Source organism: Periplaneta americana, chromosome 10, assembly GCF_040183065.1.
Source record: "Periplaneta americana isolate PAMFEO1 chromosome 10, P.americana_PAMFEO1_priV1, whole genome shotgun sequence".
NCBI classification, from domain to species: Eukaryota; Metazoa; Arthropoda; class Insecta; order Blattodea; family Blattidae; genus Periplaneta; species Periplaneta americana.
In genome coordinates this window covers 13090704-13118433 of record NC_091126.1, presented here as the reverse complement: position 1 = coordinate 13118433, position 27730 = coordinate 13090704, and the positions used below count along the sequence as shown (strand labels likewise).

General features: G+C 36.5%; 1 protein-coding gene across 31 annotated transcripts in view; it reads left to right on the top strand.

The window, feature by feature from the left end:
- Positions 1–27730, top strand: part of LOC138707444 (titin homolog) — a 421318-nt gene that overhangs the window by 273144 nt on the left and 120444 nt on the right. The window contains exon 2 of one of the 31 annotated variants that reach the window (XM_069836871.1): positions 13409–13448. The exons of the other annotated variants lie outside the window; for them this stretch is intronic. The gene's annotated coding sequence lies outside the window, so the exon portion shown is untranslated. The remainder of the gene's footprint in view (positions 1–13408; positions 13449–27730) is intronic. 31 annotated transcript variants of the gene reach the window in all.

Sequence of the window (27730 nt, the reverse complement as noted above, 5' to 3'; positions counted from 1 at the left end):
TACCAACAAGCATGTCAAGAGTGAAATTGTTTCTCTTCTTGATGAGGCATGAGACATGAATTTTCGTGAATTACATATTATATACCTATATTTGACACTCACAACTACATTCATTCATTCATTCATTCATTCATTCATTCATTCATTCATTCATTCATTCGGTGTTCTGCCCAAGGGCAGGTCTTTCACTGCAAACCCTGCTTTCTCCAATCTTTCCTATTTTCTGCCTTCCTCTTTGTTTCCTCATATGATCCATATATCTTAATGTCATCTATCATCTGATATCTTCTTCTACCCCGAACCCTTCTCCCGTTCACCATTCCTTCCAGTGCATCCTTCAGTAGGCAGTTTCTTCTCAGCCAGTAACCCAACCAATTCCTTTTCCTCTTCCTGATCAGTTTCAGCATCATTCTTTCTTCACCCACTCTTTCCAACGCAGCTTCATTTCTTATTCTGTCTGTCCACTTCACACGTTCCACTTTTCTCCATATCCACATTTCAAATGCTTCTATTCTCTTCTGTTCACTTCGTCGTAATGTCCATGTTTCTGCCGAGGAGGTGAGCATCGGAAGTCTACTACGTATCGTATGTGATCAGCAAAGCTCGGAACTTGGGGACTTGTGTCTTTGAACGTAGCTAAGCGACCGGACTTCAATGTCAACAAACTCCCGCTTCCAGCACAGAGGTACTGTCAGGTCTGCTATAAAGGTGGTTCCTGGCCGGAACAACATATTGATAATATTATTGCAGCTTGAAACACGTAATTTTAAAGAATATATATATATATATATATATATATAAACATGCAAAATATATCAAATTTACAGTTCTGCTCTGTACATTTTATTACAGTGTATGACTACATGGATTCGAAGATTTTTGAACCCATAACTTCTTCGTCTGTTAGTTAAACATGATTTGAAACGAAAGAAACTTATTTTCACGTCACGTGAAGTGACGGGAGCAAACTTAAAATACTGAATGTTTTCACTGTCACTGTTTCCTGTTCGATTTTCAGCAGTTGCTACCTGATCTCGTATCCGAGAAAGATAAGTATCCTAAATTTTTCTCGAAAATAGTTTTCAATTTCTATGTCACTACTAGGGAAGGTTCCACTACGACTTGATCCATGGCTATGGACAAATTTTCCACCGATTTAAGAGACTGCAATGTCTTTGAATGAATGCCAGTTTCCAGTCTATAGTTTATGTGTGGCACAGCTTACAAAATATAAACTCTTCATTCGAAGAAAATAATGTATCTCCTCAGAATTCCTCCACGAAATTCTGTACCTAAAATTTAAGAAATATATTTTCAAACTTCTACTGGGTGTTCAGTTCAAAATGTCTCTTGGCTCGCTGCATGCCGTCATGTGGCTAGCTGATGAGCCTAGAGAATTCAATCTTCCTACACTTCCGCAGCTCAGGTGTATAATCTAAGAGGCAGAGAAGTTGGCTAGCAAGTACGGCGTTCATTCTGAAGAGTACGTGCCGATACGTACGGTAACGCCGGTAGTGACAGGAATGTGAACTGTTTGGAAATACGTACTGTCGAGATATGGGGAGAGGGTTAAGACGATTACTTACGTATTTGTTGACATTAACTTCGACGGTCAACATGGACACGGAGCATTTGATTTGTGTTGTGGAATGTTACCATACGCAACCGATGATAACAAATACCCTGCGTACGACTTGCCGGCGCAAAACACAGTTCGAAAGAGGTTATGGTAGCACACAGACCGTACAGACCGCCATCTGTTGCTACGACGTTCAAGTTATACCGTACACATTCTCAAGTTCAGATTGAAGAACGCCTTAAATAATAGGCAACTTCTCTAACATATAAACTGAAACTCGCTTCAAATCGGTGACGCAACAACAGTGACGTCATGACACACTTTGAAATGAACACCCAGTATAATACCCATTCGAATAACACGTATTTTCTCATTCCTCTAGCAGACAGTTTACCTGTAATTCTCTGAATGTCATTTGCTTCGACATGACACAGTTTCTTCGTTCGTCTTCTTGCCATTCGATGTGACCACTTTCTTAGTACATACGACTATCCCTGAGCACTTGCAGGGTGAGCTTTGTATACGTTGTACCTGTAACCTTACTCATGCGCACGACACACAAGTCCCCAAGTTCCGAGCTTTGGTGTTCAGACAGAAGAATTGTTTCGAAAGTTAGGCAGATAGGCCTATGTCGGGGCTCGCACGTTCGTAGCAATGCACGACAGTTACGTTCGCTATAGTGGCGACATGTCTTTTGAATTGAGGTCAATCAGTTTAATCTCTTCTAATATCAATTTTCATACAGTCTTTATCTCGATCCTTTGTAGGCCTATATGGAACAGTTACTAATGAAGTGCATGTCACGCCCTGCATATCGTGCCATCGTGCTCTACGTGTCGCATGATACACCGTCTGCAATAACAATTACAACTCATTACACAAACACAAATGCTCACCCCTCCGCGTTCTGTCGGTGCGAAGAGCGCGTGTTTTGTCCATGGACTGCGGTTCGATTCTCGACGTTGACTGGAATAATGCTTGTGTTGGGCAGCATCGAAACACACAGATCCTTCTCGAGGTTCTCCTGTTTTTGTTTTCTTAAGCTAAAAATTGCATGGAGACTTTTCGCCTAATTTCATATTACAATTAAGCCTAATATAAAAATTAGAGCCGTACTAAATGACACATACGTTATCATAAGTTTTCTGCATTTCTAAAAAATTATTTCAGTTTTAACGTTGCTATTTAAATGACCGCTCATGGTTTATTCCAATATTATTTTCTATAGTTACGAAAATTGGAATTTAAAATTGAGGTACAGTCGAACTTCGATATCTCGAAGTACTAATGCTTGGAGTTACAAAAGAAAAATTGGAGATATAGGAAATGTGCCAAAAAGTCTCTCTTATTATTACAGCATTAATTGTTGCTATGTCCTGATTCTGTACAACCATTTCCGCTAATGTTATAATTAAAAGTCAGTAGGTAGTACTTATTTTGGATGGATTTTATATTAATAAACTAATGTTTCTACGCAATTTTATTTTTACTTCAAATGGACTGGACTAATTTAAATGTTGTGACTTCTTATTACCATTCCACATAATTGAATCGCACTTTTTAGAAAGGAACTAAGTCAAAATGTTCTATTTTTCAGGAGAGCAAAAGAACTTACTTTCATGAATAAATACCAGTGTACTAGTGCCGTAATATAAACATCAACTCGATGTTAGAGATACAGGGAAAGGTTTGTTTAAGTTCCTTCCTTTGTTTATCTTTGCTTCTAATAATTAGGGAGCGGATTTTTATGTGCTAAAAATTTAAATATATTTATTTTTTATGTGCTAAAAAGTATTAAAACATTTGCTCAAAATAAAAAAAATATTTCTTTTACATATGACAAAAATACCTTACTTAGCTTGAAAAAAAAATTACTAGGTACTCACCAACCACATTTGAGTTGCTAGTAGTTGGCCGAGAATTGCAGTGAACAACAAAGGTCATCTCCAAATTCTCCATCACAAATGCATGCCGATTATCTCTGAACAACGACTTATACTGTGAAAACGATCTTTCCACATCAGAGGACGTCAGACGTGCATATTTAACACCGTCAATTTCACCTACAGGCACACCCTCCAATACTTGAGCAACTTTACACATTTTTTTATATCCACTGTTTTTCCCAAACACATTCTGGAATTTGTCCCTTAGTACTTGTAATTCTGAACCTGGTAGCGGGTCTAGTTTAATTTTCACGGCGCGCACCTCCTTGTTTCAGACAACAGGTTTTTGGAGGTTTCGATTTTTTTTATGGTGTCACACAAAAAGCTTAGATTTGCTAATAGGAAAGCCAAATCGTTTTTTAAACAACCATCTTTCAGTGTATCTTGAAGGATATCGGATGACGAAGCCCGATAGCAGGGAATGTCAACAAGACATATTGCCTTACTTGATAGACATGAGCGAGAGGCGAGAGGTTTGTTTAAATTAAATAATGTTCATACCCGAGCGCTTATCTGTTGTGTTTGACAAACAAAGCGTGGAATGAAATCATCTTCAGTAACAATAAACATTCCTAATTATGTGTTGCAAGATCTCTCCTCCTTGTCCATGTTAATTTATTCTCTAATAATAACACTGATATGCTGCCTAGCAGTTCTCAGAACTTGAGGCGATACTATTACAAAAATGGATACACCACACAGCGCTTAAAAACACGAAGGAACCAAGAATTCTTAAAAAAGATAACGTAGTTCTGAGTGACATAATTGATTTAGTTTTAAAATATTTAAAAGTTCTTGTAAAAAATTATTTAAGAAAAAACTCAAAGATTTATGTGTTTATAATAGATTTCCTGAAAATATGTATTTACATTATTTTTTGTGAAAATATGTGTTTTTATGTGAAATAAAATTCGGGCTTTAAACTTGAAACTTCATGTTCGAAATTTTTAACTTTGTTAATTGTGTTTTATCACACGCAAAAATAATATTTAATTACATAGGAATCCGCTCCTTAGTAATAATCATTTCATCAGAAGAAGTAAAAATGACAAATTTTGACTTAGTTCCTTTCTAAAAAGTGCGATTCAATTAAATCCGTTGCAAATTCCGACGTACCTTTCCGGCGAGCTGTTGGACTGCTCTCCCGCTCCAAAGGAGCTGCCGCGCTCAATGAGCGCAGTTTGTGCAGGCCTGCACTAGGATATGTTCAGAAAATTTTTATTTCTTCAGATTATCCAATAAGTTTGGAACCTAGTAAGATCATTGCAATATTGTTTCTATGGTGTAGAAATCTGTGAATGAGCTTGTAACAATGTAGGATAAACAACAATTTCCTGTTCTCTGTTCTTAGCACTGATGGGACTGACGTTTGCGTCAGCAGGGAAGTGAATTATGAAAATACACATTACTGGTTGTCCGAAAACTCCCACTTAAATGAAGCGTCGATGGAACACGGTCCCGATTGTGTTATGGACTGGTGCTTCTTACAGATTGACGAATCATTGATCCATTCTTGTATGGGGATTGACAATATAACTGGACAGACATACCTGATGAAGTGATGATTCTCCAGGAGGTAGAATTTCCTGTCGTCCTGAAACCTGATGGTAATTTTCATACACGGTTTGAAGAGGATCTATGCTCTAACACAGGTGGCTGTAGGTCTTGAATATTGAATAGACTGTTCGGGGTATGTTGAGCGGCTACCTGAAAACTATAGTGTATCGGTCTTACTAATAAACCACGTACAATTTTTATACGAGACTTATGCAGAGTTGAGACAGAAAACGTTACTAATAAACCATGCATAAGCGATGGATGTATAAACGGCCTGTAACTATACAATGGGAATTGCTTTGTAGTAGTTATATACACGAAACCCCTTGTTTAAGCGTTGTATATAGAGAAAAAATGGCCGCCTCTCTAACAGCTGTTCGTATCGACTGTCATTTTATGATGATGGTTGCCTTGTAACCACAGAAGAACACACCAAAAAGTACAGAATAAGTAGAATAATATCGCTGTAGCTTGTACTCTTTGACCAAAATATAGAGTGGTAATCGATCAGAGCCAGTTGTACTATCGATACTTAACACGGCACACTAGAGCGCTCTACCGGATGTAATATAGAATCTCAGATATTCTATTACCTCTCGTAACGAAGTAATGACGAAACTATGACGTAGCTGTGTAACAGTTATACTGTTATACACGGCGTATGTTGTGATTATTACTAAGGAATTTACACACGACTTATAAACGAGCTACTCATTGTATAAGTATAAGGCAGTTAAACGTCTGTATATAGAGTTTTTATTAGTAAGACCGTATGCGGATAAAATGCAAAATTTGGCTCACCGGGAGCATATCGTCACATAACTCCAGACATCTTTTATCGTGGTTTTTAGGTCTACTGTAATCCTACTGAGCTATGCTTAACAGTTAATGGACAACACATTACAAACATTTGTAAGTGGTAACTTGGCCTGTGGTTCTAGACGTATGAGACAGTCTGAATAGCCTTCTCATGTACTTTCTATACAGAGTGTACCAGGAGGAATGTAAAATAATTCAGATCAATTTAGTTTGGGTTAACCTACATCGATTTGACCACATACATGTATACCCAAAATCTAACGGTTGGAGAAATATTGATGGACGAAATTGCAATGGAGAGGGGCATTGTAGATACACGTATTTCTTTATTTTAGAACAATATAATACATTCATTCATTTAGTGTTCTGCCCAAGGGCAGGTCTTTCACTGTAAACCCAGCTTTCTCCAGTTTTTCCTATTTTATGCCTTCGTCTTCGTTTCCTCATATGATCAATATATGTTAATGTCGTCTATCATCTGATATCTTCTTCTACCCCTAACTCATTTCTCGTTCACCATTCCTTCCAGTGCATCCTTCAGTAGGCAGTTTCTTCTCAGCCAGTGATCCAACCAATTCCTTTTCCTCTTCCTGATCAGTTTCAGCTTCATTCTTTCGTCACCCACTCTTTCCAACACAGCTTCATTTCTTATTCTGTCTGTCCACTTCACACGTTCCATTCTTCTCCATATCCACATTTCAAATGATTCTATTCGCTTCTCTTCACTTCGTCGTAATATCCATGTTTCTGCCCATACAATGCCACACTCCACACAAAGCACTTCACTAATCTCTTAGTTCTTTTTCCAGAGGTCCGCAGAAGATACTTCTTTTTCTATTAAGAGCTTCCTTCGCCATTGAATTGCTATCCTCCTTGACTTCCTTGCAGCAGCTCATGTCACTGCTTATAGTACACCCCAAGTATTTGAAGCTGTCCACTTGCTCTACTGCCTCATTTAGAATTCGCAAGTTTATCTTCTGTATATTTCTTCCTATGACCATGCTCTTCGTCTCATTTGCATTTATCTTCATCCCATACTGCTCACAGCTGTCATTTAGCTTCAGTAGCATATCCTTCAGTATCATTTCCTCTTCTGCTAACTCCATATCCTCAGCAAATCTTGTGCACTTTATTCTTCTTCCTCATACTATCACTCCTCCCATGTTCTGAAAACAATGTAATATGATTGAACATTCTGTTTATTGGTAATGTTCTAGTAAATTTATTTCACATTAAGCACAAACTCAGTAAGAAGAAAATAAAATAATTATAGGTACAAGGCAAGTTACTGAGGTTACTTTTCTTATGAATTCCATGAGCTGTAACACAGCTGCAGGAGAAGTGTATAGGGGCTATTGATGTACAGTAGTAGCAAAGAAAACCGGACCGACCTTTGTAGCTGATTTCAGAGCCTTGTTCACTCCAGAGCACGATAGACTGGTAACTAAGACTTTCGTGCTTCGAATCCTGCCTTTGAAGGAAACTTTTTTTTGTTCCTTATTCAAATTTATTCCCAATACTTTTCGATTGCAGCGATATTTTACTACTTAATTTACTTATTATTCCCAGAACATGAATTTTACCAGCAATCGAACGGCTACTTTCTGCCGAGCCTTACTTTTCGCTTTCATCGTAGATCCGTTTGTTTATTTATTCTCAATAATTGGTTTATAATGCGAAATTGTTTCCAGCAAAATTTTATTTTTATTTTTATTTTATTTATTTATTTCAAATATACAGAATAAAGAAATATAATTACAAAACAAACAAAGAGAAATACAAATGAAATAATACAAGCAATATAAAAAGAAGATACAGTAGTATTAACAAAATTTGAGACCGAATGAGCAGCGCTCGTGCTCGGTCGCAGTTCAGATATAATATTAAAATAAAAAATAATAATATTAATAAATAAGTAAAATAAAATAGGAACTAAAATATAATTACAGCGGCAATGAAATTATATAATATAATATTAACACTATAGAAGAATAATATCGCACGTGAAAAGTAGGACTAATATATATTTCAAAATTATAGAATACAAATATAATATAGGTTGATTAATTCATACACATAGGCTATAAATTTATTTAATCAAATTGAAGATATTAACACGTTTCTAATTTTCTTGTTATATGTTAGTGGGTTACATGTTAGAAGTTCTGGGTGTAATTTAGTTAAAGCATTGTACAACCGAGGGCCAAAATTTATGCTATGCTTTAGACCAGCAGATGTGAGACATTTAGGTTCTACTAATGTTGAATTAATATTTCGTCTTGTGTCATAATTGTGTGTCTGTAATACAAACTTATTACGATTTTTATGATAAAATTTCAACAGCGTATACTTATAAATTTGTTCAATATTAAATACATTAAATTCAGAATAAATTAATTTAGTTGGATAATCGAAACGTTTCTTCAAACAAATTTTAATTATTCGTTTTTGTAGTAAATTTAACGGACTAAGATTAATTTTTGTACTTCCACCCCAAACAATTGTACCATATTGAATGATAGACTGAAAAATGGCCAAATAAACATTTCGTAGAACTCTAATAGGTAAGTAGCATCGAAGATTAACGAATTTATAAATTGTTTTACGAAGCCTCTTACAAAGATATGTAATGTGATGAGGCCATTTTAAATTCTGATCAATAATGATACCCAGATATTTGACATACGTGGCTTCTTTCAAAGGTGGACATTTACAACTTTTGGGATCTAAACAATTTTCACTCTGTATTATTAGTCTATATTTATCGCTAAATTTTAAATTTTTAACACTGGCAGCTGTTAACGAAAAAGGAACTAAAGTTGATTTAGATATATTTAAAGAAAGGAAGTTGGAATTAAGCCATTTTTTAACAATGTTAGCACCTATATTAGCATTTCTATATGCTTCCTGCCAAGAAAAACCACTGAAAATAACTACTGTATCATCCGCATATGAATATATAGATCCATTAAATTTTTCTAAATTTATATTTAGCAGATCATTAACATATATTAGAAATAAAATAGGTCCCAAAATTGTTCCTTGCGGTACACCTATATCAATATATTTGTATTCACTAAATTGATCTTCAATTTTGGTCATTTGCCTTCTGTTACTAAAATATGATTGGAATAATTTTAAAACTATACCTCTAACTCCAATAGTATGTAGTTTGTCCAAAAGTAAATTATGATTGATAGTGTCAAAAGCTTTCCGTAGATCCAAGAAAATACCCAAACATTTGTTTCCGATATCTAGTTCAGTGATAATTTTTCCAGTAACATTAATAAGAGCATCATCAGTAGAAATATTATTGCGGAAACCAAACTGATTTTTAGAGAGGATTTTATGTTTTTCTAAATAATTTATTAATCTATTCTTTAAACATTTTTCAAGCAATTTGGAAAATGTTGGAAGTAAAGATATAGGTCTATAGTTATTCAAATTATTTTTATCTCCAGATTTGTATATTGGAATTAGAGAAATTAGTTCCATGATTTCTTTTTGTTCTAGTGTTTTCCATTTAACAATAGCAATCCCAATACTGCAATACGCCGCTACTGTGATACAGACGACGGAAAGAAGCACAAGTCAAACCTGAGAGAATAGAGAAAGACTTCTATCCTCTCTGAATCAAATAACGGAAACAAGCTATAATCGAAACTGTCAGAGTTCAGACAACAGAATTGAGCCTATATTTTGTTATAGGTTATGGTTAAATTCTATAATCTCTGGTCCTAACAGAATGTTAACAAACAGAATGTTAAAATGTGAAATGTAAAGTTGAAGAAACGCAATATTTTAACAGCAATTTATACTTTTAACTTAGTTAATTAACGCTATGTTAGGTGCATTTTAACAAAGGTTGAAGAAACCGGGCCTAAAAGAAATACAGTACTGACATGTGGACTGGCGAAAAGATGGACGGAGAAAGGATAAACAGTGACGGAGGCTAAAGAAAGAGTCGGACTGAGATAGAATGATGGTGACACTCGGAAAAAAAGAGATATAGCCAGGTGGTAAGCGAGGGGGAAACTGGCGGGGGGGGAGAGAGAGAGAGAGAGAGAGAGAGAAGGTAAGGGTCAGAGAACGAGTCGAGAGGATGTTGGAGTGAGAGGACTAAAGAGAGGGAGACTGACGGAGGAGAACGAGAGTTGCTTGAGTTGTCGATATTGTCGTCACTGCCACCACGTATTTTTTTCCCTCGTATTAGTCCCTTTGTAATACTACTAGTAGGCGGAATCGGTTGACCATTTCAGTGGCCAATTTTTAGTTGGCAGAAAATGATGAGTGCTCAGAGATCTGAAGAACTATATGCATCCACGAACAGAGAGGCTGCGTCGGAAGTGGAAATCGAATCCCCAGTGTATTGGCAGGCATTTAATAATTTTTCAGAATTTCTTATGCCAATTTTTCGTATATTACAATAATTTGTAATCTTATTTTTTTACTGTTTATAGTTGCCTGTAGTTAAAAATGGTGCAAATGGTAAATGTTAGTGGTTTATAGTGGGATTCTAAAGATATTTCTTTTTTATAATCAGCAGTACGAGACCATTGTAAAATTGCTCCCGTAAAAATTTACCCGTGCATAAGATGTGGATTTGGAACCAGAGACCGCTAATCTTTTGAGAAATACTGTCCCTATCTGCACGGTCTTATACGCCGGAAGTGGTGAAATACTAGACTGAAATCTAAACCAAAAATTAAAAAAAAATAAATAAATAAAAATATTCGATACATGATTATTAATTTTAATTGAGGAAATTATTCACCACTATTTCATTCTTCGGTTTATTGGATATCCATTCGCTTGTTAATAAAATTATCACATTTCAGTATTCCAGGCTAAATTGATTCGTACGCACTGAATACGAACAGAATCCAACCAATAGTTCATGGGAAAACATTCTACACCAGGCCTGCAAAAATGGCGCTCATTCGGAGCGGGAGAGTACTTTTGTGTACATTTTGTACGAGATCACCCCTTCCTCCAGTCCACCCTTAAGCCTGGTTCAGACGGTGCTAGTTTCTGTGATGGATTCCAAGGTGCCTGCGCTGATGGCTGCCCTGCGTGCTCACTTGGTGGCTCCCGTGTTGCCTACGGTGATGGTAGTTGTTCACAAGGGGCTGGCTCTTTTCACAGTTCAAATTGGAAAATCATCTGCTGTTTCATCTGTTGCCAACACTCATGGTCAAAAAGAAACTAAACCGTGAGTGGAAAACAACTAAAGTCCTACATTAACAGTAGTAAATGTCGCAATAAAGTAATTATGCCATAAATGCAAAACAGCTAAATTCCGATATTTAATTGTTGTTTTTTAGAAACTAAAGAATATAGAAAAAAAACAGGTTTAGTTGAAAAACAACGAACATGGCGACATGGTTTCAGTGGTGATATTATATGATCATCTTTGGATCCGGCCTGCAAACCATCACGAAAAATAGCAAGGAACCTACCCTCGAAATCCAGCAAGCTAGTCATCCAAGGACCCACCAGAGCGCATTACTTCCGGCAAGTGACCACGCAGGCTATCCATCAGCGCAGCCACCTTGGAATCCATCACAGAAACACGCACCGTCTGAACCGGGCTTTATACAGAGCGCAGCCAATACTGTATTCCGCTCTCGAGCTGTGAGCCGACTCGGAGAGCGCAAACCTTGTGCAGGCCTGTTCTACACAGAAAGGAAATACCGTTTTCCTGCCTGTGGAGTGCTGAAAACGTCCGAAACAAACTGGACATAGATATTTGCAGCATTCCAGCAATTCCTCTTTTTGCTTCGCATTGTGACAAAATAAGACGTTTGAGATTGGATCAGATTTCCTACTTGAAGTTGAACGACAACTGTTCCCCACCGCAGTAAGGGTTGTTAGATGCACTCACGTTGACAAATCGAGACGTTCACGGAGATAACTTTGTACCAAGCAGTAATGTGCAATTTTATAGAACTCAATTGTTTGTTACTTTGCCTTAGTAGCATAGGCGAAGATAGAACGATTTCCTTGAAGGTGGGCGCAATATGATGATACGCTAATTCACAAATACGTATTATCATGAGCATGCGATTAACCCCCACGCATAAAAAGAACAAATGCATATACATAAGCAATGAAAAATAAACTTAATTTTGCCCTCTGAAACCTATACCGTAAGTACAGCAAAATGTCAATTATATCAAATAAATATCGTATATATTTGTTTAAAAGATCCTAAGATCCCTGTCAACTAGAGAGCTGTGTCATCACTGATCCTGTAGGATCACTGTTCACTTTGACATTTGTTATCACTTTAATGGTCACTAGTTGTAGGTAGAATATCATCCTGCGTAATAATAGCAGATCCGCCAACAGACTATTATCCGTAGTATTAGCAGGTTCTTCAGTATTGCTAATAAATTTACTTTCATTTCGTTCTATAATTTTAAAAAAGGAACTGATATCGCAAATAATAAATTTATACTTATACATTATATTTATAAATTCAGTCAAATTTATCAATTTTGGAATAAAGAAGACCTTGTGTGTTTAATCCAATTATTAACGAAAATTATATGTTTATTTCGGTGCATATTAATTGATTTATATATAAATATTTATTTTCAATAATAATAATAATGTTATAAAATAAACTGCTAACGGTAACATATAATGTACAAGGGAAAGAAACTGAATTATTTGGAAGTGCGCAAAACTGGCAGCGAGAAAACTTATGGTACTCACTTTTCTGTTTAGTATTGAATGTGGCATTTCTATTGACATTAATTATTATTTACTTACTTACAAATGGCTTTTAGATAACCTAGAGGTTCATTGCCGCCTTCACATAAGCCCGCCAATAATAATAATGTCATAAAATAAGCTGCTAACGGTAACATATAATGTACAAGGGAAAGGAACTGAATTATTTGGAAGTGCGCAAAACTGGCAGCGAGAAAATTTATGGTACTCACTTTTCTGTTTAGTATTGAATGTGGCATTTTTATTGACATTAATTATTATTTACTTACTTACAAATGGCTTTTAGATAACCCAGAGGTTCATTGCCGCCTTCACATAAGCCCGCCAACGGTCCCTATCCTGAGCAAGATTAATCCAGTCCCTACCATCTTATCCCACCTCCCTCAAATCCATTTTGACGTCATTCTCCAATCTACGTCTCGGCCTCCCCAAAGATCTTTTTCTCTCAGGTCTCCCAACTAACATACTATACGCATATACCTATGGATTCACCCATAAGTGCTACATGCCCTGTCTATGCCAAACGTCTGGAATTAGTGTTCCTAATTGTGTTAGGTGAAGAATACAGTGCGTGCATTCTGCGTGTAACTTTCTCCATTTTCCTGTAACTTATCCCTCTTACTCCAAATACTTTCCTAAGCATATTATTCTCGAATACCCTCAACCTCTGTTCCTCTCTCAAAGTGAGAATCCAAGGTTCACAACCATACAGAACAACCGGTAATATAACCGTTTCATAAATTCTAACATTCGGTTTCTTTTTTTTAAGGAGACTGGATGACAAAAGCTTTTGAACCGAATAATAGCAGGTATTTCCCATATTTATTTTGCTTTTAATTTCATCTCCAGTGTCATTTATATTATTTTGTTACTGTTGCTCCAAGGTATTCGAATTTTTCCAGCACTTCAAAGGATACATTATTATTATTATTATTATTATTATTATTATTATTATTATTATTGTTGTTGTTGTTATTGTTACTATTTAAAAATATTAATTTAACATTTATGTAATGCTTAATGGCGTGGTGTGGAGTTTTTTATTTTTCACCGTGTTACACACTTAGGGTGCTATTCATAGACATTTCGCTAGCCCGTGCTACGAACGTGCTAAACTAGCCCCGGCTATCGACTGGTTACTTGTACAGGATTCATATCATATATCATATATTGCTAACACTGGTTTATGAATACGAAAAACGTTAGTTCGCTGATTATCCACCGGAAGCCCGCGCTAAGAATGTCTATGAATACGCCCTTAGAGTTCAGTTAAGTATCACTAAAGATAAAGCACTGTTTAACTGAAAAAACCTGAACTGGAATATATAATTGCTAGTAATTAATAACAGCTTGCAATTGAATCTGTTGTTTCTGACTAGCTCGGTAACTTCAGAGTTCTACACAGCCTGAGACTCTTTTCAAGTGTTTAGGACTTTCTTCTCACTCTTTCCGGAAATTCCAAAATAGTAGGCTGTCAAGTACCCAGTAAATCTTATTGCCAATTTAACTCTGTAGAATGATGGCGACATTTACGATATTTCCATTTTCCGAATTTTATGTAGGGCCATAAAATGGTAACATACGAAACCTGCAAGTTGGCAGAAAGAACAGGAACTAACAAAATGAAGTTCTTTCCCGAGTTGATGCCTGAAAGCATAAATGTTACAAGTATAGATGGCGGAAGAGGCTTGATGTAGTTCCTACAAGACAGACCCAGTTTCTACAGTAATGTTTAGATTTTAAATAGGGCATAACCCGAACAGAGGTTCCGGGTTCCTTAAAAGCCATAAATAAGTAAGTTGTAATATACTCCGAATAGAAAAGAGAACGGTGAAAGTACTGGATGAACAAAATGTCTCCCATGGGAAGCGGCAACTGTGGCGAAGACTGCCACATTGTCATGCCGGTCACGGAGATGGTGATTCAATAAACCACAATCAATTAATGTAAATTACTATTAAAAGGTGCTCTCCAAAATTAAACGTTATTCTGAAATATTCTGCCCTCTTTTCTTGACTTCTACTCAGACCGATATGAGCTATGGTCCACGCACGCTACGCAATCGCTTGTGCGCGATAGTAGTGTTGACGCTTTGCGGTCGGGAGATAATTTCCTTAATCCATTGTCTATAGAAATGCTTCAATTCTGAACTACACTTAGGACCGAAACACATGCTGATTACGAAAATTCACAACACCATCTCTGCTGAATCCCTGCATAGCCGCAACCGGACTTTTGCTTATAGTATTCCTTGCGACGCGCGGCCGTTGAAACGAATCTTGCTGATAGGAAGGGTTTTATACGTACAGCTGTTGTGCTGCTCTAAAACTCATTATTTGAGTGGGAAAGTAAACACTGTCCCCACCACAGTTTTAGAGGATCACGTGTCGATGCAAAGTAGAACTCTCCTGAAAACATTAACCAAATACAGTATTAGGCAATTACGAAGTGTATGATAGAGATGATTTGATGAAAATTAGAATACAATATTTTATGAGCTTTTATTTTTAGGCGACTGCCGCAGATGATTTTCATTATTTCTTATAGAAATATATATCATATCATATATCATATCAAATCATATATCATATCATATATCATATCATATCATATCATATCATATCATATCATATCATGTCGCTAACACTGGTTTATGAATACGAAAAACGTTTGTTCTCTGATTATCCACCGGAAGCCCGAGCTAAGAATGTCTATGAATACGCCCTTAGAGTTCAGTTAAGTATCACTAAAGATAAAGCACTGTTTAACTCAACGATTAGGGAAAACACGGAAATTTTACTTGAAGCAAGTAAAGCGATCGGTTTGGAAGTAAATCCCGAAAAGACAAAGTATATGATTATGTCTCGTGACCAGAATATTGTAGGAAATGGAAATATAAAAATTGGAGATTTATCCTTCGAAGGGGTGGAAAAATTCAAATATCTTGGAGCAACAGTAACAAATATAAATGACACTCGGGAGGAAATTAAACGCAGAATAAATATGGGAAATGCCTGTTATTATTCGGTTGAGAAGCTTTTATCATCCAGTCTGCTGTCCAAAAATCTGAAAGTTAGAATTTATAAAACAGTTATATTACTGGTTGTTCTGTATGGTTGTGAAACTTGGATTCTCACTCTGAGAGAGGAACATAGGTTAAGGGTGTTTGAGAACAAGGCGCTTAGGAAAATATTTGGGGCTAAGAGGGATGAAGTTACAGGAGAATGGAGAAAGTTACACAACGCAGAACTGCACGCATTGTATTCTTCACCTGACATAATTAGGAACATTAAATCCAGACGTTTGCGATGGGCAGGGCATGTAGCACGTATGAGCGAATCCAGAAATGCATATAGAGTGTTAGTTGGGAGACCGGAGGGAAAAATACCTTTGGGGAGGCCGAGACGTAGATGGGAGGATAATATTAAAATGGATTTGAGGGAGGTGGGATATGATGATAGAAACTGGATTAATCTTGCACAGGATAGGGACCGATGGCGGGCTTATGTAAGGGCGGCAATGAACCTTCGGGTTCCTTAAAATCCATTTGTAAGTAATTAATATTAAATATAACAGCTTAAGTAGTTAAAGCGGTTATTTAACCTTGGTAAAATTGGTGATAGCGAGATAGTGTTTAAAGAGATAAGTCCAAGAATTCGCCATGGGGTTACACGATATTGACCTTACAGCTGAAGAATGTCTTGAGGGCGGGAACCAACCAGGAACTCAACCCAAGCGGGATTCAAACCAAAGCCCGACCACAGTCACACATCTCTATTCGATTTCTCTGTTTTCTGTGCTACGCTTATGTCTATAGCACATTTTCGCTTCAGTATTGTGGTAAATATATTACATTTCTTCTTGTTTAACTGAAATATTATTTATTTCTCTTTACCTTTCATGCATCTTATGTTAAAATATCGAGAAGATGATGATTGCTGATGATATCAGGCTAACAAAAATATTGGGGAGGGCGGTGCTTGCTGGATGCATCAGCCTAGCGCAGAAATGTTGGGGAGGGGAGTACATGCTGAAAGAATTAATTCAGCGCAAATACATCGGAGAGCAGGGTGCTAGCACAAAAATATCGGGGAGGAGGTTGCTTGCAGGAAGTATTAGACTAGCATAGAAATATCGCACAGGGGATACCTGCTGAAAGCGTCACTCTGACAGAAATACCGAGGAGGCAGTACTTGCAGAAAAAATCAACCTAACACAAATATCGGGGAGGAGGATGTTTGCTGGAGATATAATTTATTCGTTCCTTCGTTCGCTCGTTCGTTCGTTCGTTCGCTCACTCATTTATTTATTCTGGTAGAGTTAAGGCCATGAGGCCTTCTCTTTCACACTACCAGAAGTAATAGTAATATACGTTACAAGAGCGGTATGTTGACGTTTTCATGGTCGAGGAAAAGATTGAAAAAGCGAAACGTAGTTGAGCTTTTTTAATTTCCGAGAACATGAAAACAAACATACCGCTCGTGTATCGTACATTATTTTGTGCGAAGATCGTTTATTACATACCTGAAAGACTAATTTCTAATTAGTTGCAATGAAATCTCCATGTTGGTTTCTGTTTAATGACGGCAACTTCGGAAAACCAAAATCTCTTTCTTCAACATTGTTGCTATAAAATGTTTTCTGTGATTACTATACTCAAGCAGGCCGTGGTATACGTCTGTCTTTTTTTTTGCCCCCAGTCTATAAATGCGAACTTAAAACAAACGGTAAGGTTATGTAATGATTTATTTTTCATTTTAATATTTTAACAATATTATTTATATAACATATTGCAGTAATAACATTGGCATCTGGAATCTTGTTGATTTTTTCACGGCTTCCTTAATGCTACTTGTATCAGGAATGCAATAAGTTTCGTGGAGTAGTAGACTTTACTTAATTTTGCAAATATTTAAAAACAATAATTAACATTGCAATTTAGGTGAAATTGCAGTGGTAAGTTTCCAATTTATAATTATTACTGTGTTAAACGTCTCTAGGAATAATATGTTAAAAGCCTAAAGCAGTAAAATGAATGTCGCGCTTAAGCGGTAAGAAGAGGGAAATTGTTATGTATGTTACGTTGGGAATACTGAATGTGGTATTTCACATTTACCGCGTATTGGTTCTGTGCGGAAAACAAGCAAATACGCACGATCTCGCACAAAATACATAATGAAACAATGACAAAAATAGGAAAGTCTAGCACAGAAATATCGGGGATAAATGTTCTTGCAGGAACTCTCAACCTAGCACAGAAAAATATTCTAGTAAGTACTTGTTTGATGTATTAGCCTAGCACAGAAATACCGGGGAGGGGATTGTTCTTGTTGGAAATATCAATTTAGCACAGAAACTTTATATTCTAGACTCTAGAGGATGCTTACTGGAAGTATCAGCCTAGCGCAGATGTATCGGGGAGGAGAATTCTTTGTGGAACTGTCAATCTAGCATAGAAATATCGGAGATGAGGATTCTTGCTGGAACTGTCAAATTAGCACAAAAATATATTCTAGAGGGCACTTGTTCAAAGTATCAGTCTAGTACCATAATATTGGGAAGGAAGGTTCTTGCTGAAAATATAAACTTAGCACAGAAATATATTCTAGAAGCTGTTTGCTTGAAGTATCAGACTTGCACTGGCTTCGAACAGACTGTACTTGCTTGAAATATCAGCGTGGCACAGAAATATCGGGTGGAGTGCTTGCCGAACGTGTCAGCATAGCACAGAAGTATCGGGGTGGAGGTGCTTGTTGAAAATATCATGCTACCAGTCTCAAAACTTTAATTTGAGTAGCACATGTGGTCAGTGCAGCAGCGAAGAAAAGTTATTGAACTGCAGATGTGTTGGGTAAGATCATAGCGAGTGTTACTAGTGTAAAAAGAGAAAGGAGATTGACCCTTTGGAGTAAATGTGAAATGGTGATGTCCTTGCTATTACTACTATCGCCCCCGGCAAAGTGAACTGACAATAACGGTCTTGCTGTGACCTTAACTCGTCCTGTAGAGTAGCTGCAGGCAAGTCGCTTCGAGAATGACCATATTGCACCATTGAACTTTACTAGACTCCGCAATTCAGTCTCCATTAGAGGAGTCTGTTTTGGATATCAGATGCTCTATAGTCCCATACACTGTAATCACTGTACATTTGAATGTAGTAATATTGCTCTTAATTTGAAACTGGACAATCTGACATCACTCACCTCAGGCAAATGCAAAAACATGTAGGCTACAGCGTATTCATTTCAGTAGGGTGGTTGTTTCTCCACCACAACCTATCTTTTTACAAAACTTAAGCGCAAAATGTAATCCAATCCAATTCTGAATTTTGAATAGGTACACATTAACAAAAGCCCATAGCATGTAGCGAGCGCGGTTCGCGTCGAATTCCTCTTCTTTCCGCGATTTTTCGGAAACACCGAAACACACGTAATAGGTACGAGTACAGTAGAACCTCTATTATCCGTGGTAATGAAAGGGGTTGGCTGAACGGTTAATCGAAAAAACCGGATCATCCGTACTATAGAAGACTTTCATAAATGAAGTGTTGCATAATGCAGTTTCGGTAATTTTCTCCGTGGTCATGTGTTTTAACATATTAGGTAGTGGATCAGAAGTTTTAAGTATAATAGCTCTGTTGGAAAGAGTGGGTGAAGAAAGAATAATGTTTAAACTGATCAGGAAGAGAAAAAGGAATTGGTTGGGTCACTGACTGAGAAGAAATTGCCTACTGAAGGATTCACTGGAAGAAATGGTGAATGGGTGAAGAGTTCGTGGCAGAAGAAGAGATCAAATAATAGACGGCATTAAGATATATGGATCATATACGGAGACTAAGAGAAAGGCAGAAAATAGGAAAGACTGGAGAATGCTGGGTTTGCAGTGACAGAACACTATGAATGAATGAATGTCAATGACGGGTTTCTAAAGGTCAAAGAAACTTTCTATGATGGATTTCTGTGGAAAGATAGGAAAAGTATAGACCTAGGTCTCATGTTCTAGATTTAAGTAATTTATAGCCTACACTTTACCCTTTTTTTTTTTTTTGTTATTAAATCTCGCACATTTGTAACTCCAATCCCGTATTCCGATGTGAGATGAACCACAGTTCCTCTTTTCCAAAACCACTCACTTATATGCACTTCTCTTCGACACTTAGCACAACATATTGTATTCTTTTGGCACTTATGGAAGACGTTTTGCAGAGAAATTAAACAGGTCACTCGAGCAGTAGATCATAATGTGTAAGGGCAAAAGCTTGTAATATCACTCTCTATAAAAAATAATACGTACTAATGTATTGTGCAGTACTCAATATTTTTTCTGTAACAAAAATAGGGGAGAATGATAGACGGATAATACAACAATCGGTTAATAGGGTGACGGATAATCGGGGTTCTACTGTACTTTCAATATACTGGTGTCCATGTCTTCGTCTGCATTCATAAATATATTGAAGATAATTTTTACCAATTGCTGGCCGGCATACCAACAAAGAAAAGGAAACCTCATTTGCGGGAAAAATTATTTCAATATCAGAAAAGATATAATTTCAATTTAGGGAAAGATAAAATTATATTCCGAAAAATATCGGTTCAATTTCGGAAATGGTGAAATGAAGTTCGGAAAAAGTAGACCTAGTGTCGAATTTTGAATAAATTAATGTCAAATTCGGAAAAGTGTTTTATAGATAAATTGAAAATTATTTTTGTAAGCTTATAACTTGAAATGAAGACAAGCATTCAGAGTTGTAAATATTAATGACCATTTCTTTCCTAGAATGCATATTATTTGCCAAGTTCTGAAATTGGCTAAGAATTTTTAGGTTAAACCACAATTGTGCTGCATCAACAAGTGAATTGTCTGGCTTCTCAGAAATATTAATTCTAATTAGTATACAAAATTCAGTCAAAAAAAGCTATTGGATCAACCTTCATCAACATGTCGTAGGTCTCTGTCAGACGTCACTTGATGTCTGGCTTTTCAGCACTCCAGATATGTGCAACTGGGTTTAACATGCAGCTGCAAGGAATTAAACGACACATTTCGCACCCAATAAATTCTTCTCGCATTATTTTCTCACAACGAGAATGCACATGAATCTGTTTTGTGGTCATAATTTTTTTCGAAGTTGATTGTTTTTTTTTTCCGAAATTGAACTTACTTTTTCCGAAATCTAAATTACCATTTCCGAAATTAAAACGACTTTTTCTGGAATTAATATAAATTTTTCCGAATAAATGCCAACATTTTCGAAAATGACATTGAAAATTGTAGCTTTGTCTCTTTCTAATCAGTGTGAGGTGTTGATTGATCGTTTTATATCGATGGGTCATATTGATAGAGCATTTTCTGCTCCATTTCGCAAACATCTCCACCATTATGCAAACAATTACCTCGGTGCATTCTCACGCACACTGGTCGAATGTTCTACGACACGCTGAATATCATGTAGACAGCCCTACATGCTCCTGGACCAACTTTCTTAGCACATCGCCGACCGGTGATCAGAGAAATGTTGATAATGGAATGGAGAGAATTTGACTGAACAATGTCGATATATATTAGAAACTGAAAAACTCTTAAAAAAAAAAACATTAACTGAAAACTTGTTCGCCAGAAGTGTCGCAATGGATTTTGAAAAACCCCAGACATGACCTCGATTCGAACCCGGACTTACTTCATGACAGCCATCTCAAACACAACCTAGATTCTCCTGTTTCTACGACTTAAAAATTAGGTTCTATTGCCCCATTGTGCAGCCTAAAATGGGATCCAAACCAGATGACTTGGCTAAGTAATCAACCCTACATGTCCTTGGACCAGCCCCTACAGCACGCTGACAGATGGCGATCGGAGCATGTTACCGAATAAAGACAGGACGGATTGATGTTGATGTCCAACACGGGGTTACTGCAGAGTATCGAGCAACACCCCTACTTCGACCTTGCAGCCAGCTACAAGTGTCATTATATATGTATAGAATGAAATCCTACGGAGAAAGTGAACATCATTGTCTTTAAAAGAGGAATAGCATTTACAGCGCTGATCGATGGACGAACATTTCAAACGATATACCGCAGTCTACGCCATCGAGGGGCTTCTGTTTTCTAGCGAGCTTCCTACATCGATTGTTTGTACTTCGGTGTGCAAGGCATACTCTGAAGAGAAACAAAAGTATTACGTTGCTGCAGAAAACAGATCTAGAGAAAAATTAATGATTGTGAAATGGGAAATATAAAGTAGTGTACGGATATATCCGTCAGCTGTAAAAGAAATTCACAGGTTTATGATAATTGTTGAAAGTACATATGTTTAAACACCTGCATTTTTTTTAGCATGCGTGTGGTATTTATGTAATTGAATCGGTTATTGTTGAAAGAAACCAAGTCCACTTTTTTAAGTTTTGGGATAATCGAAGAAAACTGTTTTGTGAGTAACCTATCGAAGATTAAACCAAAATATATTGTGCACATAAAATATAGGCATACAGAATTAGTTTAAACTCTTAAAAATATTCGCACAGTCATTAGAATCTTTCTAATCTAGAAAACACGTCATTGGACTTAGTTCCTTTCAACATGGAAATGCTCTATTTATAAAAATGTAAACACATTTTGGCCTATAAAACAAAATGGGAATTTATTAAATTACCTGTATTGCAAGTCTTAAGAAAAAAAAATCAACTATGAAACATGTTACTTGTATGGCGCACTATAACATACAATATTATTTTCACGAAATACAAAGAATGTTTACAGTAGTCATACATCTTTGTAATGAGAATAACTCAGAAAACAAAACAAAGTTTTTAAAATATCCATATTATTTGATTGAATTAACCAATATATTATTATTCTTGGGTAAATACAGAACAACAGTACAAATAAATTACTGTTTTCAATAAAGTAGGTTTTTTTTTGTTCCGTTGGCCATTGCAATATTTCATCATAGAAATCTTTGCTATGTCCTGATGTAGTAACATAACGATAAACTTTCCTCACATCTCCTAGATTGCTTGTTTTGATTGGAACTCGCCCTTCAGGATAGGTTTTCCGTAATAGACTAATAAGATTACAATTTCTCGTGTATTCCGTCTTCCATTATCTGATACTGTTATCAAGTATAGAATAATCAAATCTAAACATTTAATGCGACAAACAACTAGTAATCAACAATCAGTCTCTGCACTCATAAAACTCGCGAAATATTGGAGACAGAATATACTGTTAGCACAGGGCTGCCAACCTGGAATCTTCGTAGTTCCGTGTTGAAAAACACTATCTACAGGAGTTAGTTCCTTTCAACACCGAATGACAAGATTGACCACCTCAAATAAAGCACAAGGAATATGAGTAATTAGTTCTTTCCAACACCAACAGATGCAGCTTGCTTTCTACATTACAAATCGATAAAAAAAATGAAATTGACGAAAATGTGGACTTAGTTCCTTTCAACAACGAACGATTCAATTATGGCTGGCATTAAAAGGATTGCGCGCGATAGCGCCAATATTAAGGAGTTCAGTCTTGAGATTTTATTGATGAAACAGTTGTTAATTCCGTAGTGGATAAATACTGCCTTCGAACATAGTCCTTATTTGATCGGTGCACAACGATAATTGCTTCAGAATCTGTCAGTATTGCCAACCAAGAAATCTCCCTGTATCATATCAAAAATCCCCCTAAAATTCAGAGAACACCCCTATTTTTTTTTAATTTGTACTTAGATAAACACAACATAAAAATTAGCTAATGTGATTATACATAGGCCTATACAATTGAATATAAAAATATCCACACACCATGCACACTGACATGCAATAGAACAGAATACTCTTTAGATTTCTCATAATTCGTCCTCGTAGTACGAACTGGTTGGCTCCTGATGCATCGGGACAACATTGTGTTGCTTCTTGCAAGTATTGCCGTAGTACACTCAAAGTCCATAACACTTGCATCTTGCTGAGTGGCGATTTTTACTCGGGTAAGCAGACAGCTAGTTTCAAACTAAAAATGTTATTCATAGCTCACGTGACTGGAACTTGTTGCGTATAATATTTAGTATCAAATGAAATCTAATTAAGAAAACATATATGTAGAATATAAAATAAATGAAGATCATTTGTATCAAAAGCATAAATATAGAATGGGGAAATTGTTTAACTGCATTTTGTTGCAGACACTATTGTTGTGTAGGCCATGACTTCAGCAAGACAAGAATACGTGTGCAACGAGCGGGAGAGAACGTCATAATTATCACACGAGTAATAAAGAGAGCAAGTGAGGAAAAAAGAGAGATGCGATACCAGCCGAAGAGAGGATTCATGATCATGATATTCTTTGTTCAATTACACAACACAGTAGTTTCAATGTAATTAATTTCAAAAATAAAACCTGATGACGTACTCTAGAAAAACACCCCAAAAACCCCCTCTAAAATGTATCTTTCCCCAGAAAATCCCCCTAACATTTTATCTCCTAAACCTCCCCCAGGAAAAGTGTTTTTCCCCCAATTTCCCCTCAAATTGGGGGGGAAACCCCGAAGTTGGAAACACTGGAATCGGTAAACATCGATGATAGTCGAAACTAGCAATCTGAGCCAACTTTCATATTTTAAAATAAAACAGTCTTGTAAGTGTAGGATTACGATTGGCGGAGATGTTCGACCAGCAAACCGAAGCCTAAATGACCGGACAACCTACTTAAATGTGAGCAGCTCTCAGCAATTATGCCGGGCGTACTTCCTTTCACAGTTCGGAAGACGCTAGACTAGTCTCTTGTTTGAAGGAAACTAATGCTTTTGTGTATGATAAAGCACAGTAGTTCACCATTGCTTTCTGCACTAGTATTGTGGAAATTGTCAAGTTAAACAACAGAAAGAAGTATCTCGTTTGGAGCAGAAATTCTTTGGTGACGATTTCAGTAGTGATAGTGACTTTTGGCTTCGGTGAAGGTGTTCACTTGGTCGAAAATCATGCCGACGACGGACGTCTCTGACCGGAGCTGCGAAGTCACTGCATTTCGAGAGGATCCAGCGACGAGAATGAGTTCATTTCTACTCGTGCTGTCCTCGTTGAGAACAGCAATAAGTGGGTTGCGCTCCACGTGACACTTGCACACTGATTGGAAGAAAGCGCCCGACCTTGACCTAGTCCATCGTTAAAGCAACGCTTCAGTTTGGGAAAGTGGTTTCTGCACGCGCCTGTTCATCCATGTGGTTGTCCGCGGAAATGAAGATGTGCGCTGATTGCACGGATTGGATTACGGAATCGAAAATAGCACAGTTATCGGTGGCGATAAAAAAAATCAGACGTTAAGGCTGTAGACTGTAGAGCAATTGTTAAAATTAAAACTACACGTGTCAGATATAAAAGACCAACTATAAGATTTTAATTTTGATTATACACTTTTAACACTTGAAGTGTCCACAGCTGTAGAGTAACGCTTAGCATGTCTGACCGTGAAACGAGCGGGCCCGGGTTCGAATCCAGGTTGGGAGACGTTACCTGGTTGAGCCCATTAAGAGCAAAGGCTGGGTAACTTTCGGCTCTGAACCTAGGACTCATTATCACCGCCATTCACAAAGACGCAGATAATTATCGCAGTTGATAAAACGTTGTAATATAAACAAAAAACGCATTTCTTAAATAAAGAACTCTCGTGCATTAATTAAACTAATAGGATATTTAACCTTAACGTCTAGTCTAATGGCATCTTCAGATTTCTAGTTTGGTCCTGCGCTTGTTTCCGGTTTCTTCTTGTCGATGCCTTGTGGTAGTTCAAATTTTGCCAGAGACAAAATACATTGCACTTTTCTTTGGACATCCATTTTGTATAATTAATTGAAACAATGAAAATTATTGCATTTGTTCTATTGTTACAGTCTTCTGTTTTCTTCAGTGCCTCGAACTTACAGATGAAACATGTTGAAAGTTTTATTTTCATCTAGCAACAATATTATATTCATACTTCTATTCGTTCAAAAAATATAATCTTCTGAAACCCCATCATGACTTTTGGGACAGAGTGTACATATTTATTTTCTGCCCCGTGTATATTTGTGTTTTTCCATCTCTCAGTTTCATTTCATCAATGTTATGTGCGGTAGAAGATCGAAGATTCAGTGCAATATGTAATAGCTGTAACATTATTCAACACGGACTTGGAAAAGAAGAGTAATCTATATTATTGAATCTGTGGTGACTTCGCAGCATTAACACGACTTTATGCACAGTAAGGTTAGATTCCTTAAGTGTGTAGGTATATCTTTGCAATTGTATAAATTAAATATAGGCCTACCCTACTTAAAATATTCACATCTCAGTCCTGGTGAAATTAAATATGGCGTAATTGCAGTATATTTCTTCTGCTGAAACTAAAAAAATGTATAAAAATATTGCACCATCTACCGTTAAAACCATTATCCAAAGAAATAATGCATTTTCCAATTAGGCTCCATTCCAAAAAAAATATAAGATTTTTTTAGTCTACAGCTGTGGAGTAACAGTTAGCACGTCTAGCCACGAAACCAGGTGGCCCGGGTTCGATTCCCGGTCTGGGCGAGTTACCCGGTTGAGGTTTTTTCCGGGGTTTTCCCTCAACCCAATATGAGCAAATGCTAGGTAACTTTCTGTGTTGGACCCCGGACTCATTTCACCGGCATTATCACCTTCATCTCATTCAGACGCTAAATAACCTAAGATGTTGATAAAGCGTCGTAAAATAACCTACTAGAATAAAAATAAAATAAGATTTTTTAAAAATAATGTTTACTTTAAATGTTTGTAATAACGGTATGAACAACATAAATTGAAATATTTTACTTATCTCTCGGAATAATTTTGTCTTCAATTTTTATAGAATACATTATTACTTAAAATTTTTCATGACCCATATTATGGCGATTTCTAGAGCTATTATTATAGTTTATGGTAAAATATTTCAAGCTTTTTGAGCTATCAGGGAAAAAACATGTGTACAATTTGAAGTTTCGGAAAACGAGCGGCAAAGAGTAAATTTAAAGGCACAGTGAAGTAAAAATTGGGACAGTATTAGAGAAAACTCCTGGCCTTGACTACCCCGTGGAGTGATGAAACACGCCTCTCTCTGGATGGCGAAGTGAACACTCAGAATTGCCGAATTTGGAGACCTACGACCGCAAATGTAATTTAATGAAATGTCTCTGCAGTGGGAGAGTGACTTTTACGGCTTCACGGGTTGTTTTTATCACGGCTCGCATTTCTTTCAAGAGATGAGAGCCGAAGGTTCAAGGACGTGCAACTGACAGACGAACATTACTGCGAACTGTTACCCCACCTCTCAAGGAAAAGCATGCTTCGAATACAGCTGCTTTAAACGCAATTGTCTGTTTACCATATTTTCTTTTCCGTATGCACTGCTAAATGTTCACATGAAGTTTCGCTTCCCCGCAATCAATAGTTTCCGTCCAGAGCTGGTTAAGGGGAGGCAGAGGTGAAATTTTCGAACAAAACTGAAGAAAAAATGAAAATTTGATTTTTTCCACTTTTATTATCTTTATTTTGATATTCCGATGTTAGTTTTTAATTTTGTGCCCTAAAAAGTATGAAATTAAAACCAAGATAACAGTATTACTATATTATTCCCATAATAAACTAATACTTATCATTATTTATATACCTTCTCTGAACATATAAATAAAAAGAAATGTTGAAAATTTCTTACAATATGGTGCATGGAGCATTTTATATCAAACGACATAAAGTTTTATAAAATTATTAATATTTACAGAACTATTGTACTTAGAAAGTTGAAACTTGGTATGTCCATTACTAATAACATACTTAGTATCCGTGATCAATTTCAAACAAATCGGATAAATTTTGGGGATTTTGAAATATTCACCTCTGCCTCCCCTTAAGTAGGCATAGTTTAATTGAATCCTCTAGACTCAAAACCCCCTAAAGACCATTTTGTTCAAGATTGAGTTATGCTCACATACTGGTTGCTAATAATGAATTATAATGATTTATATAATTTTAATTCAAAAATCCACTAAATTTAAAGCAAAAAGTTTGTTAAAAGTCACTGTTAGGTTGAAAATTCCCTCT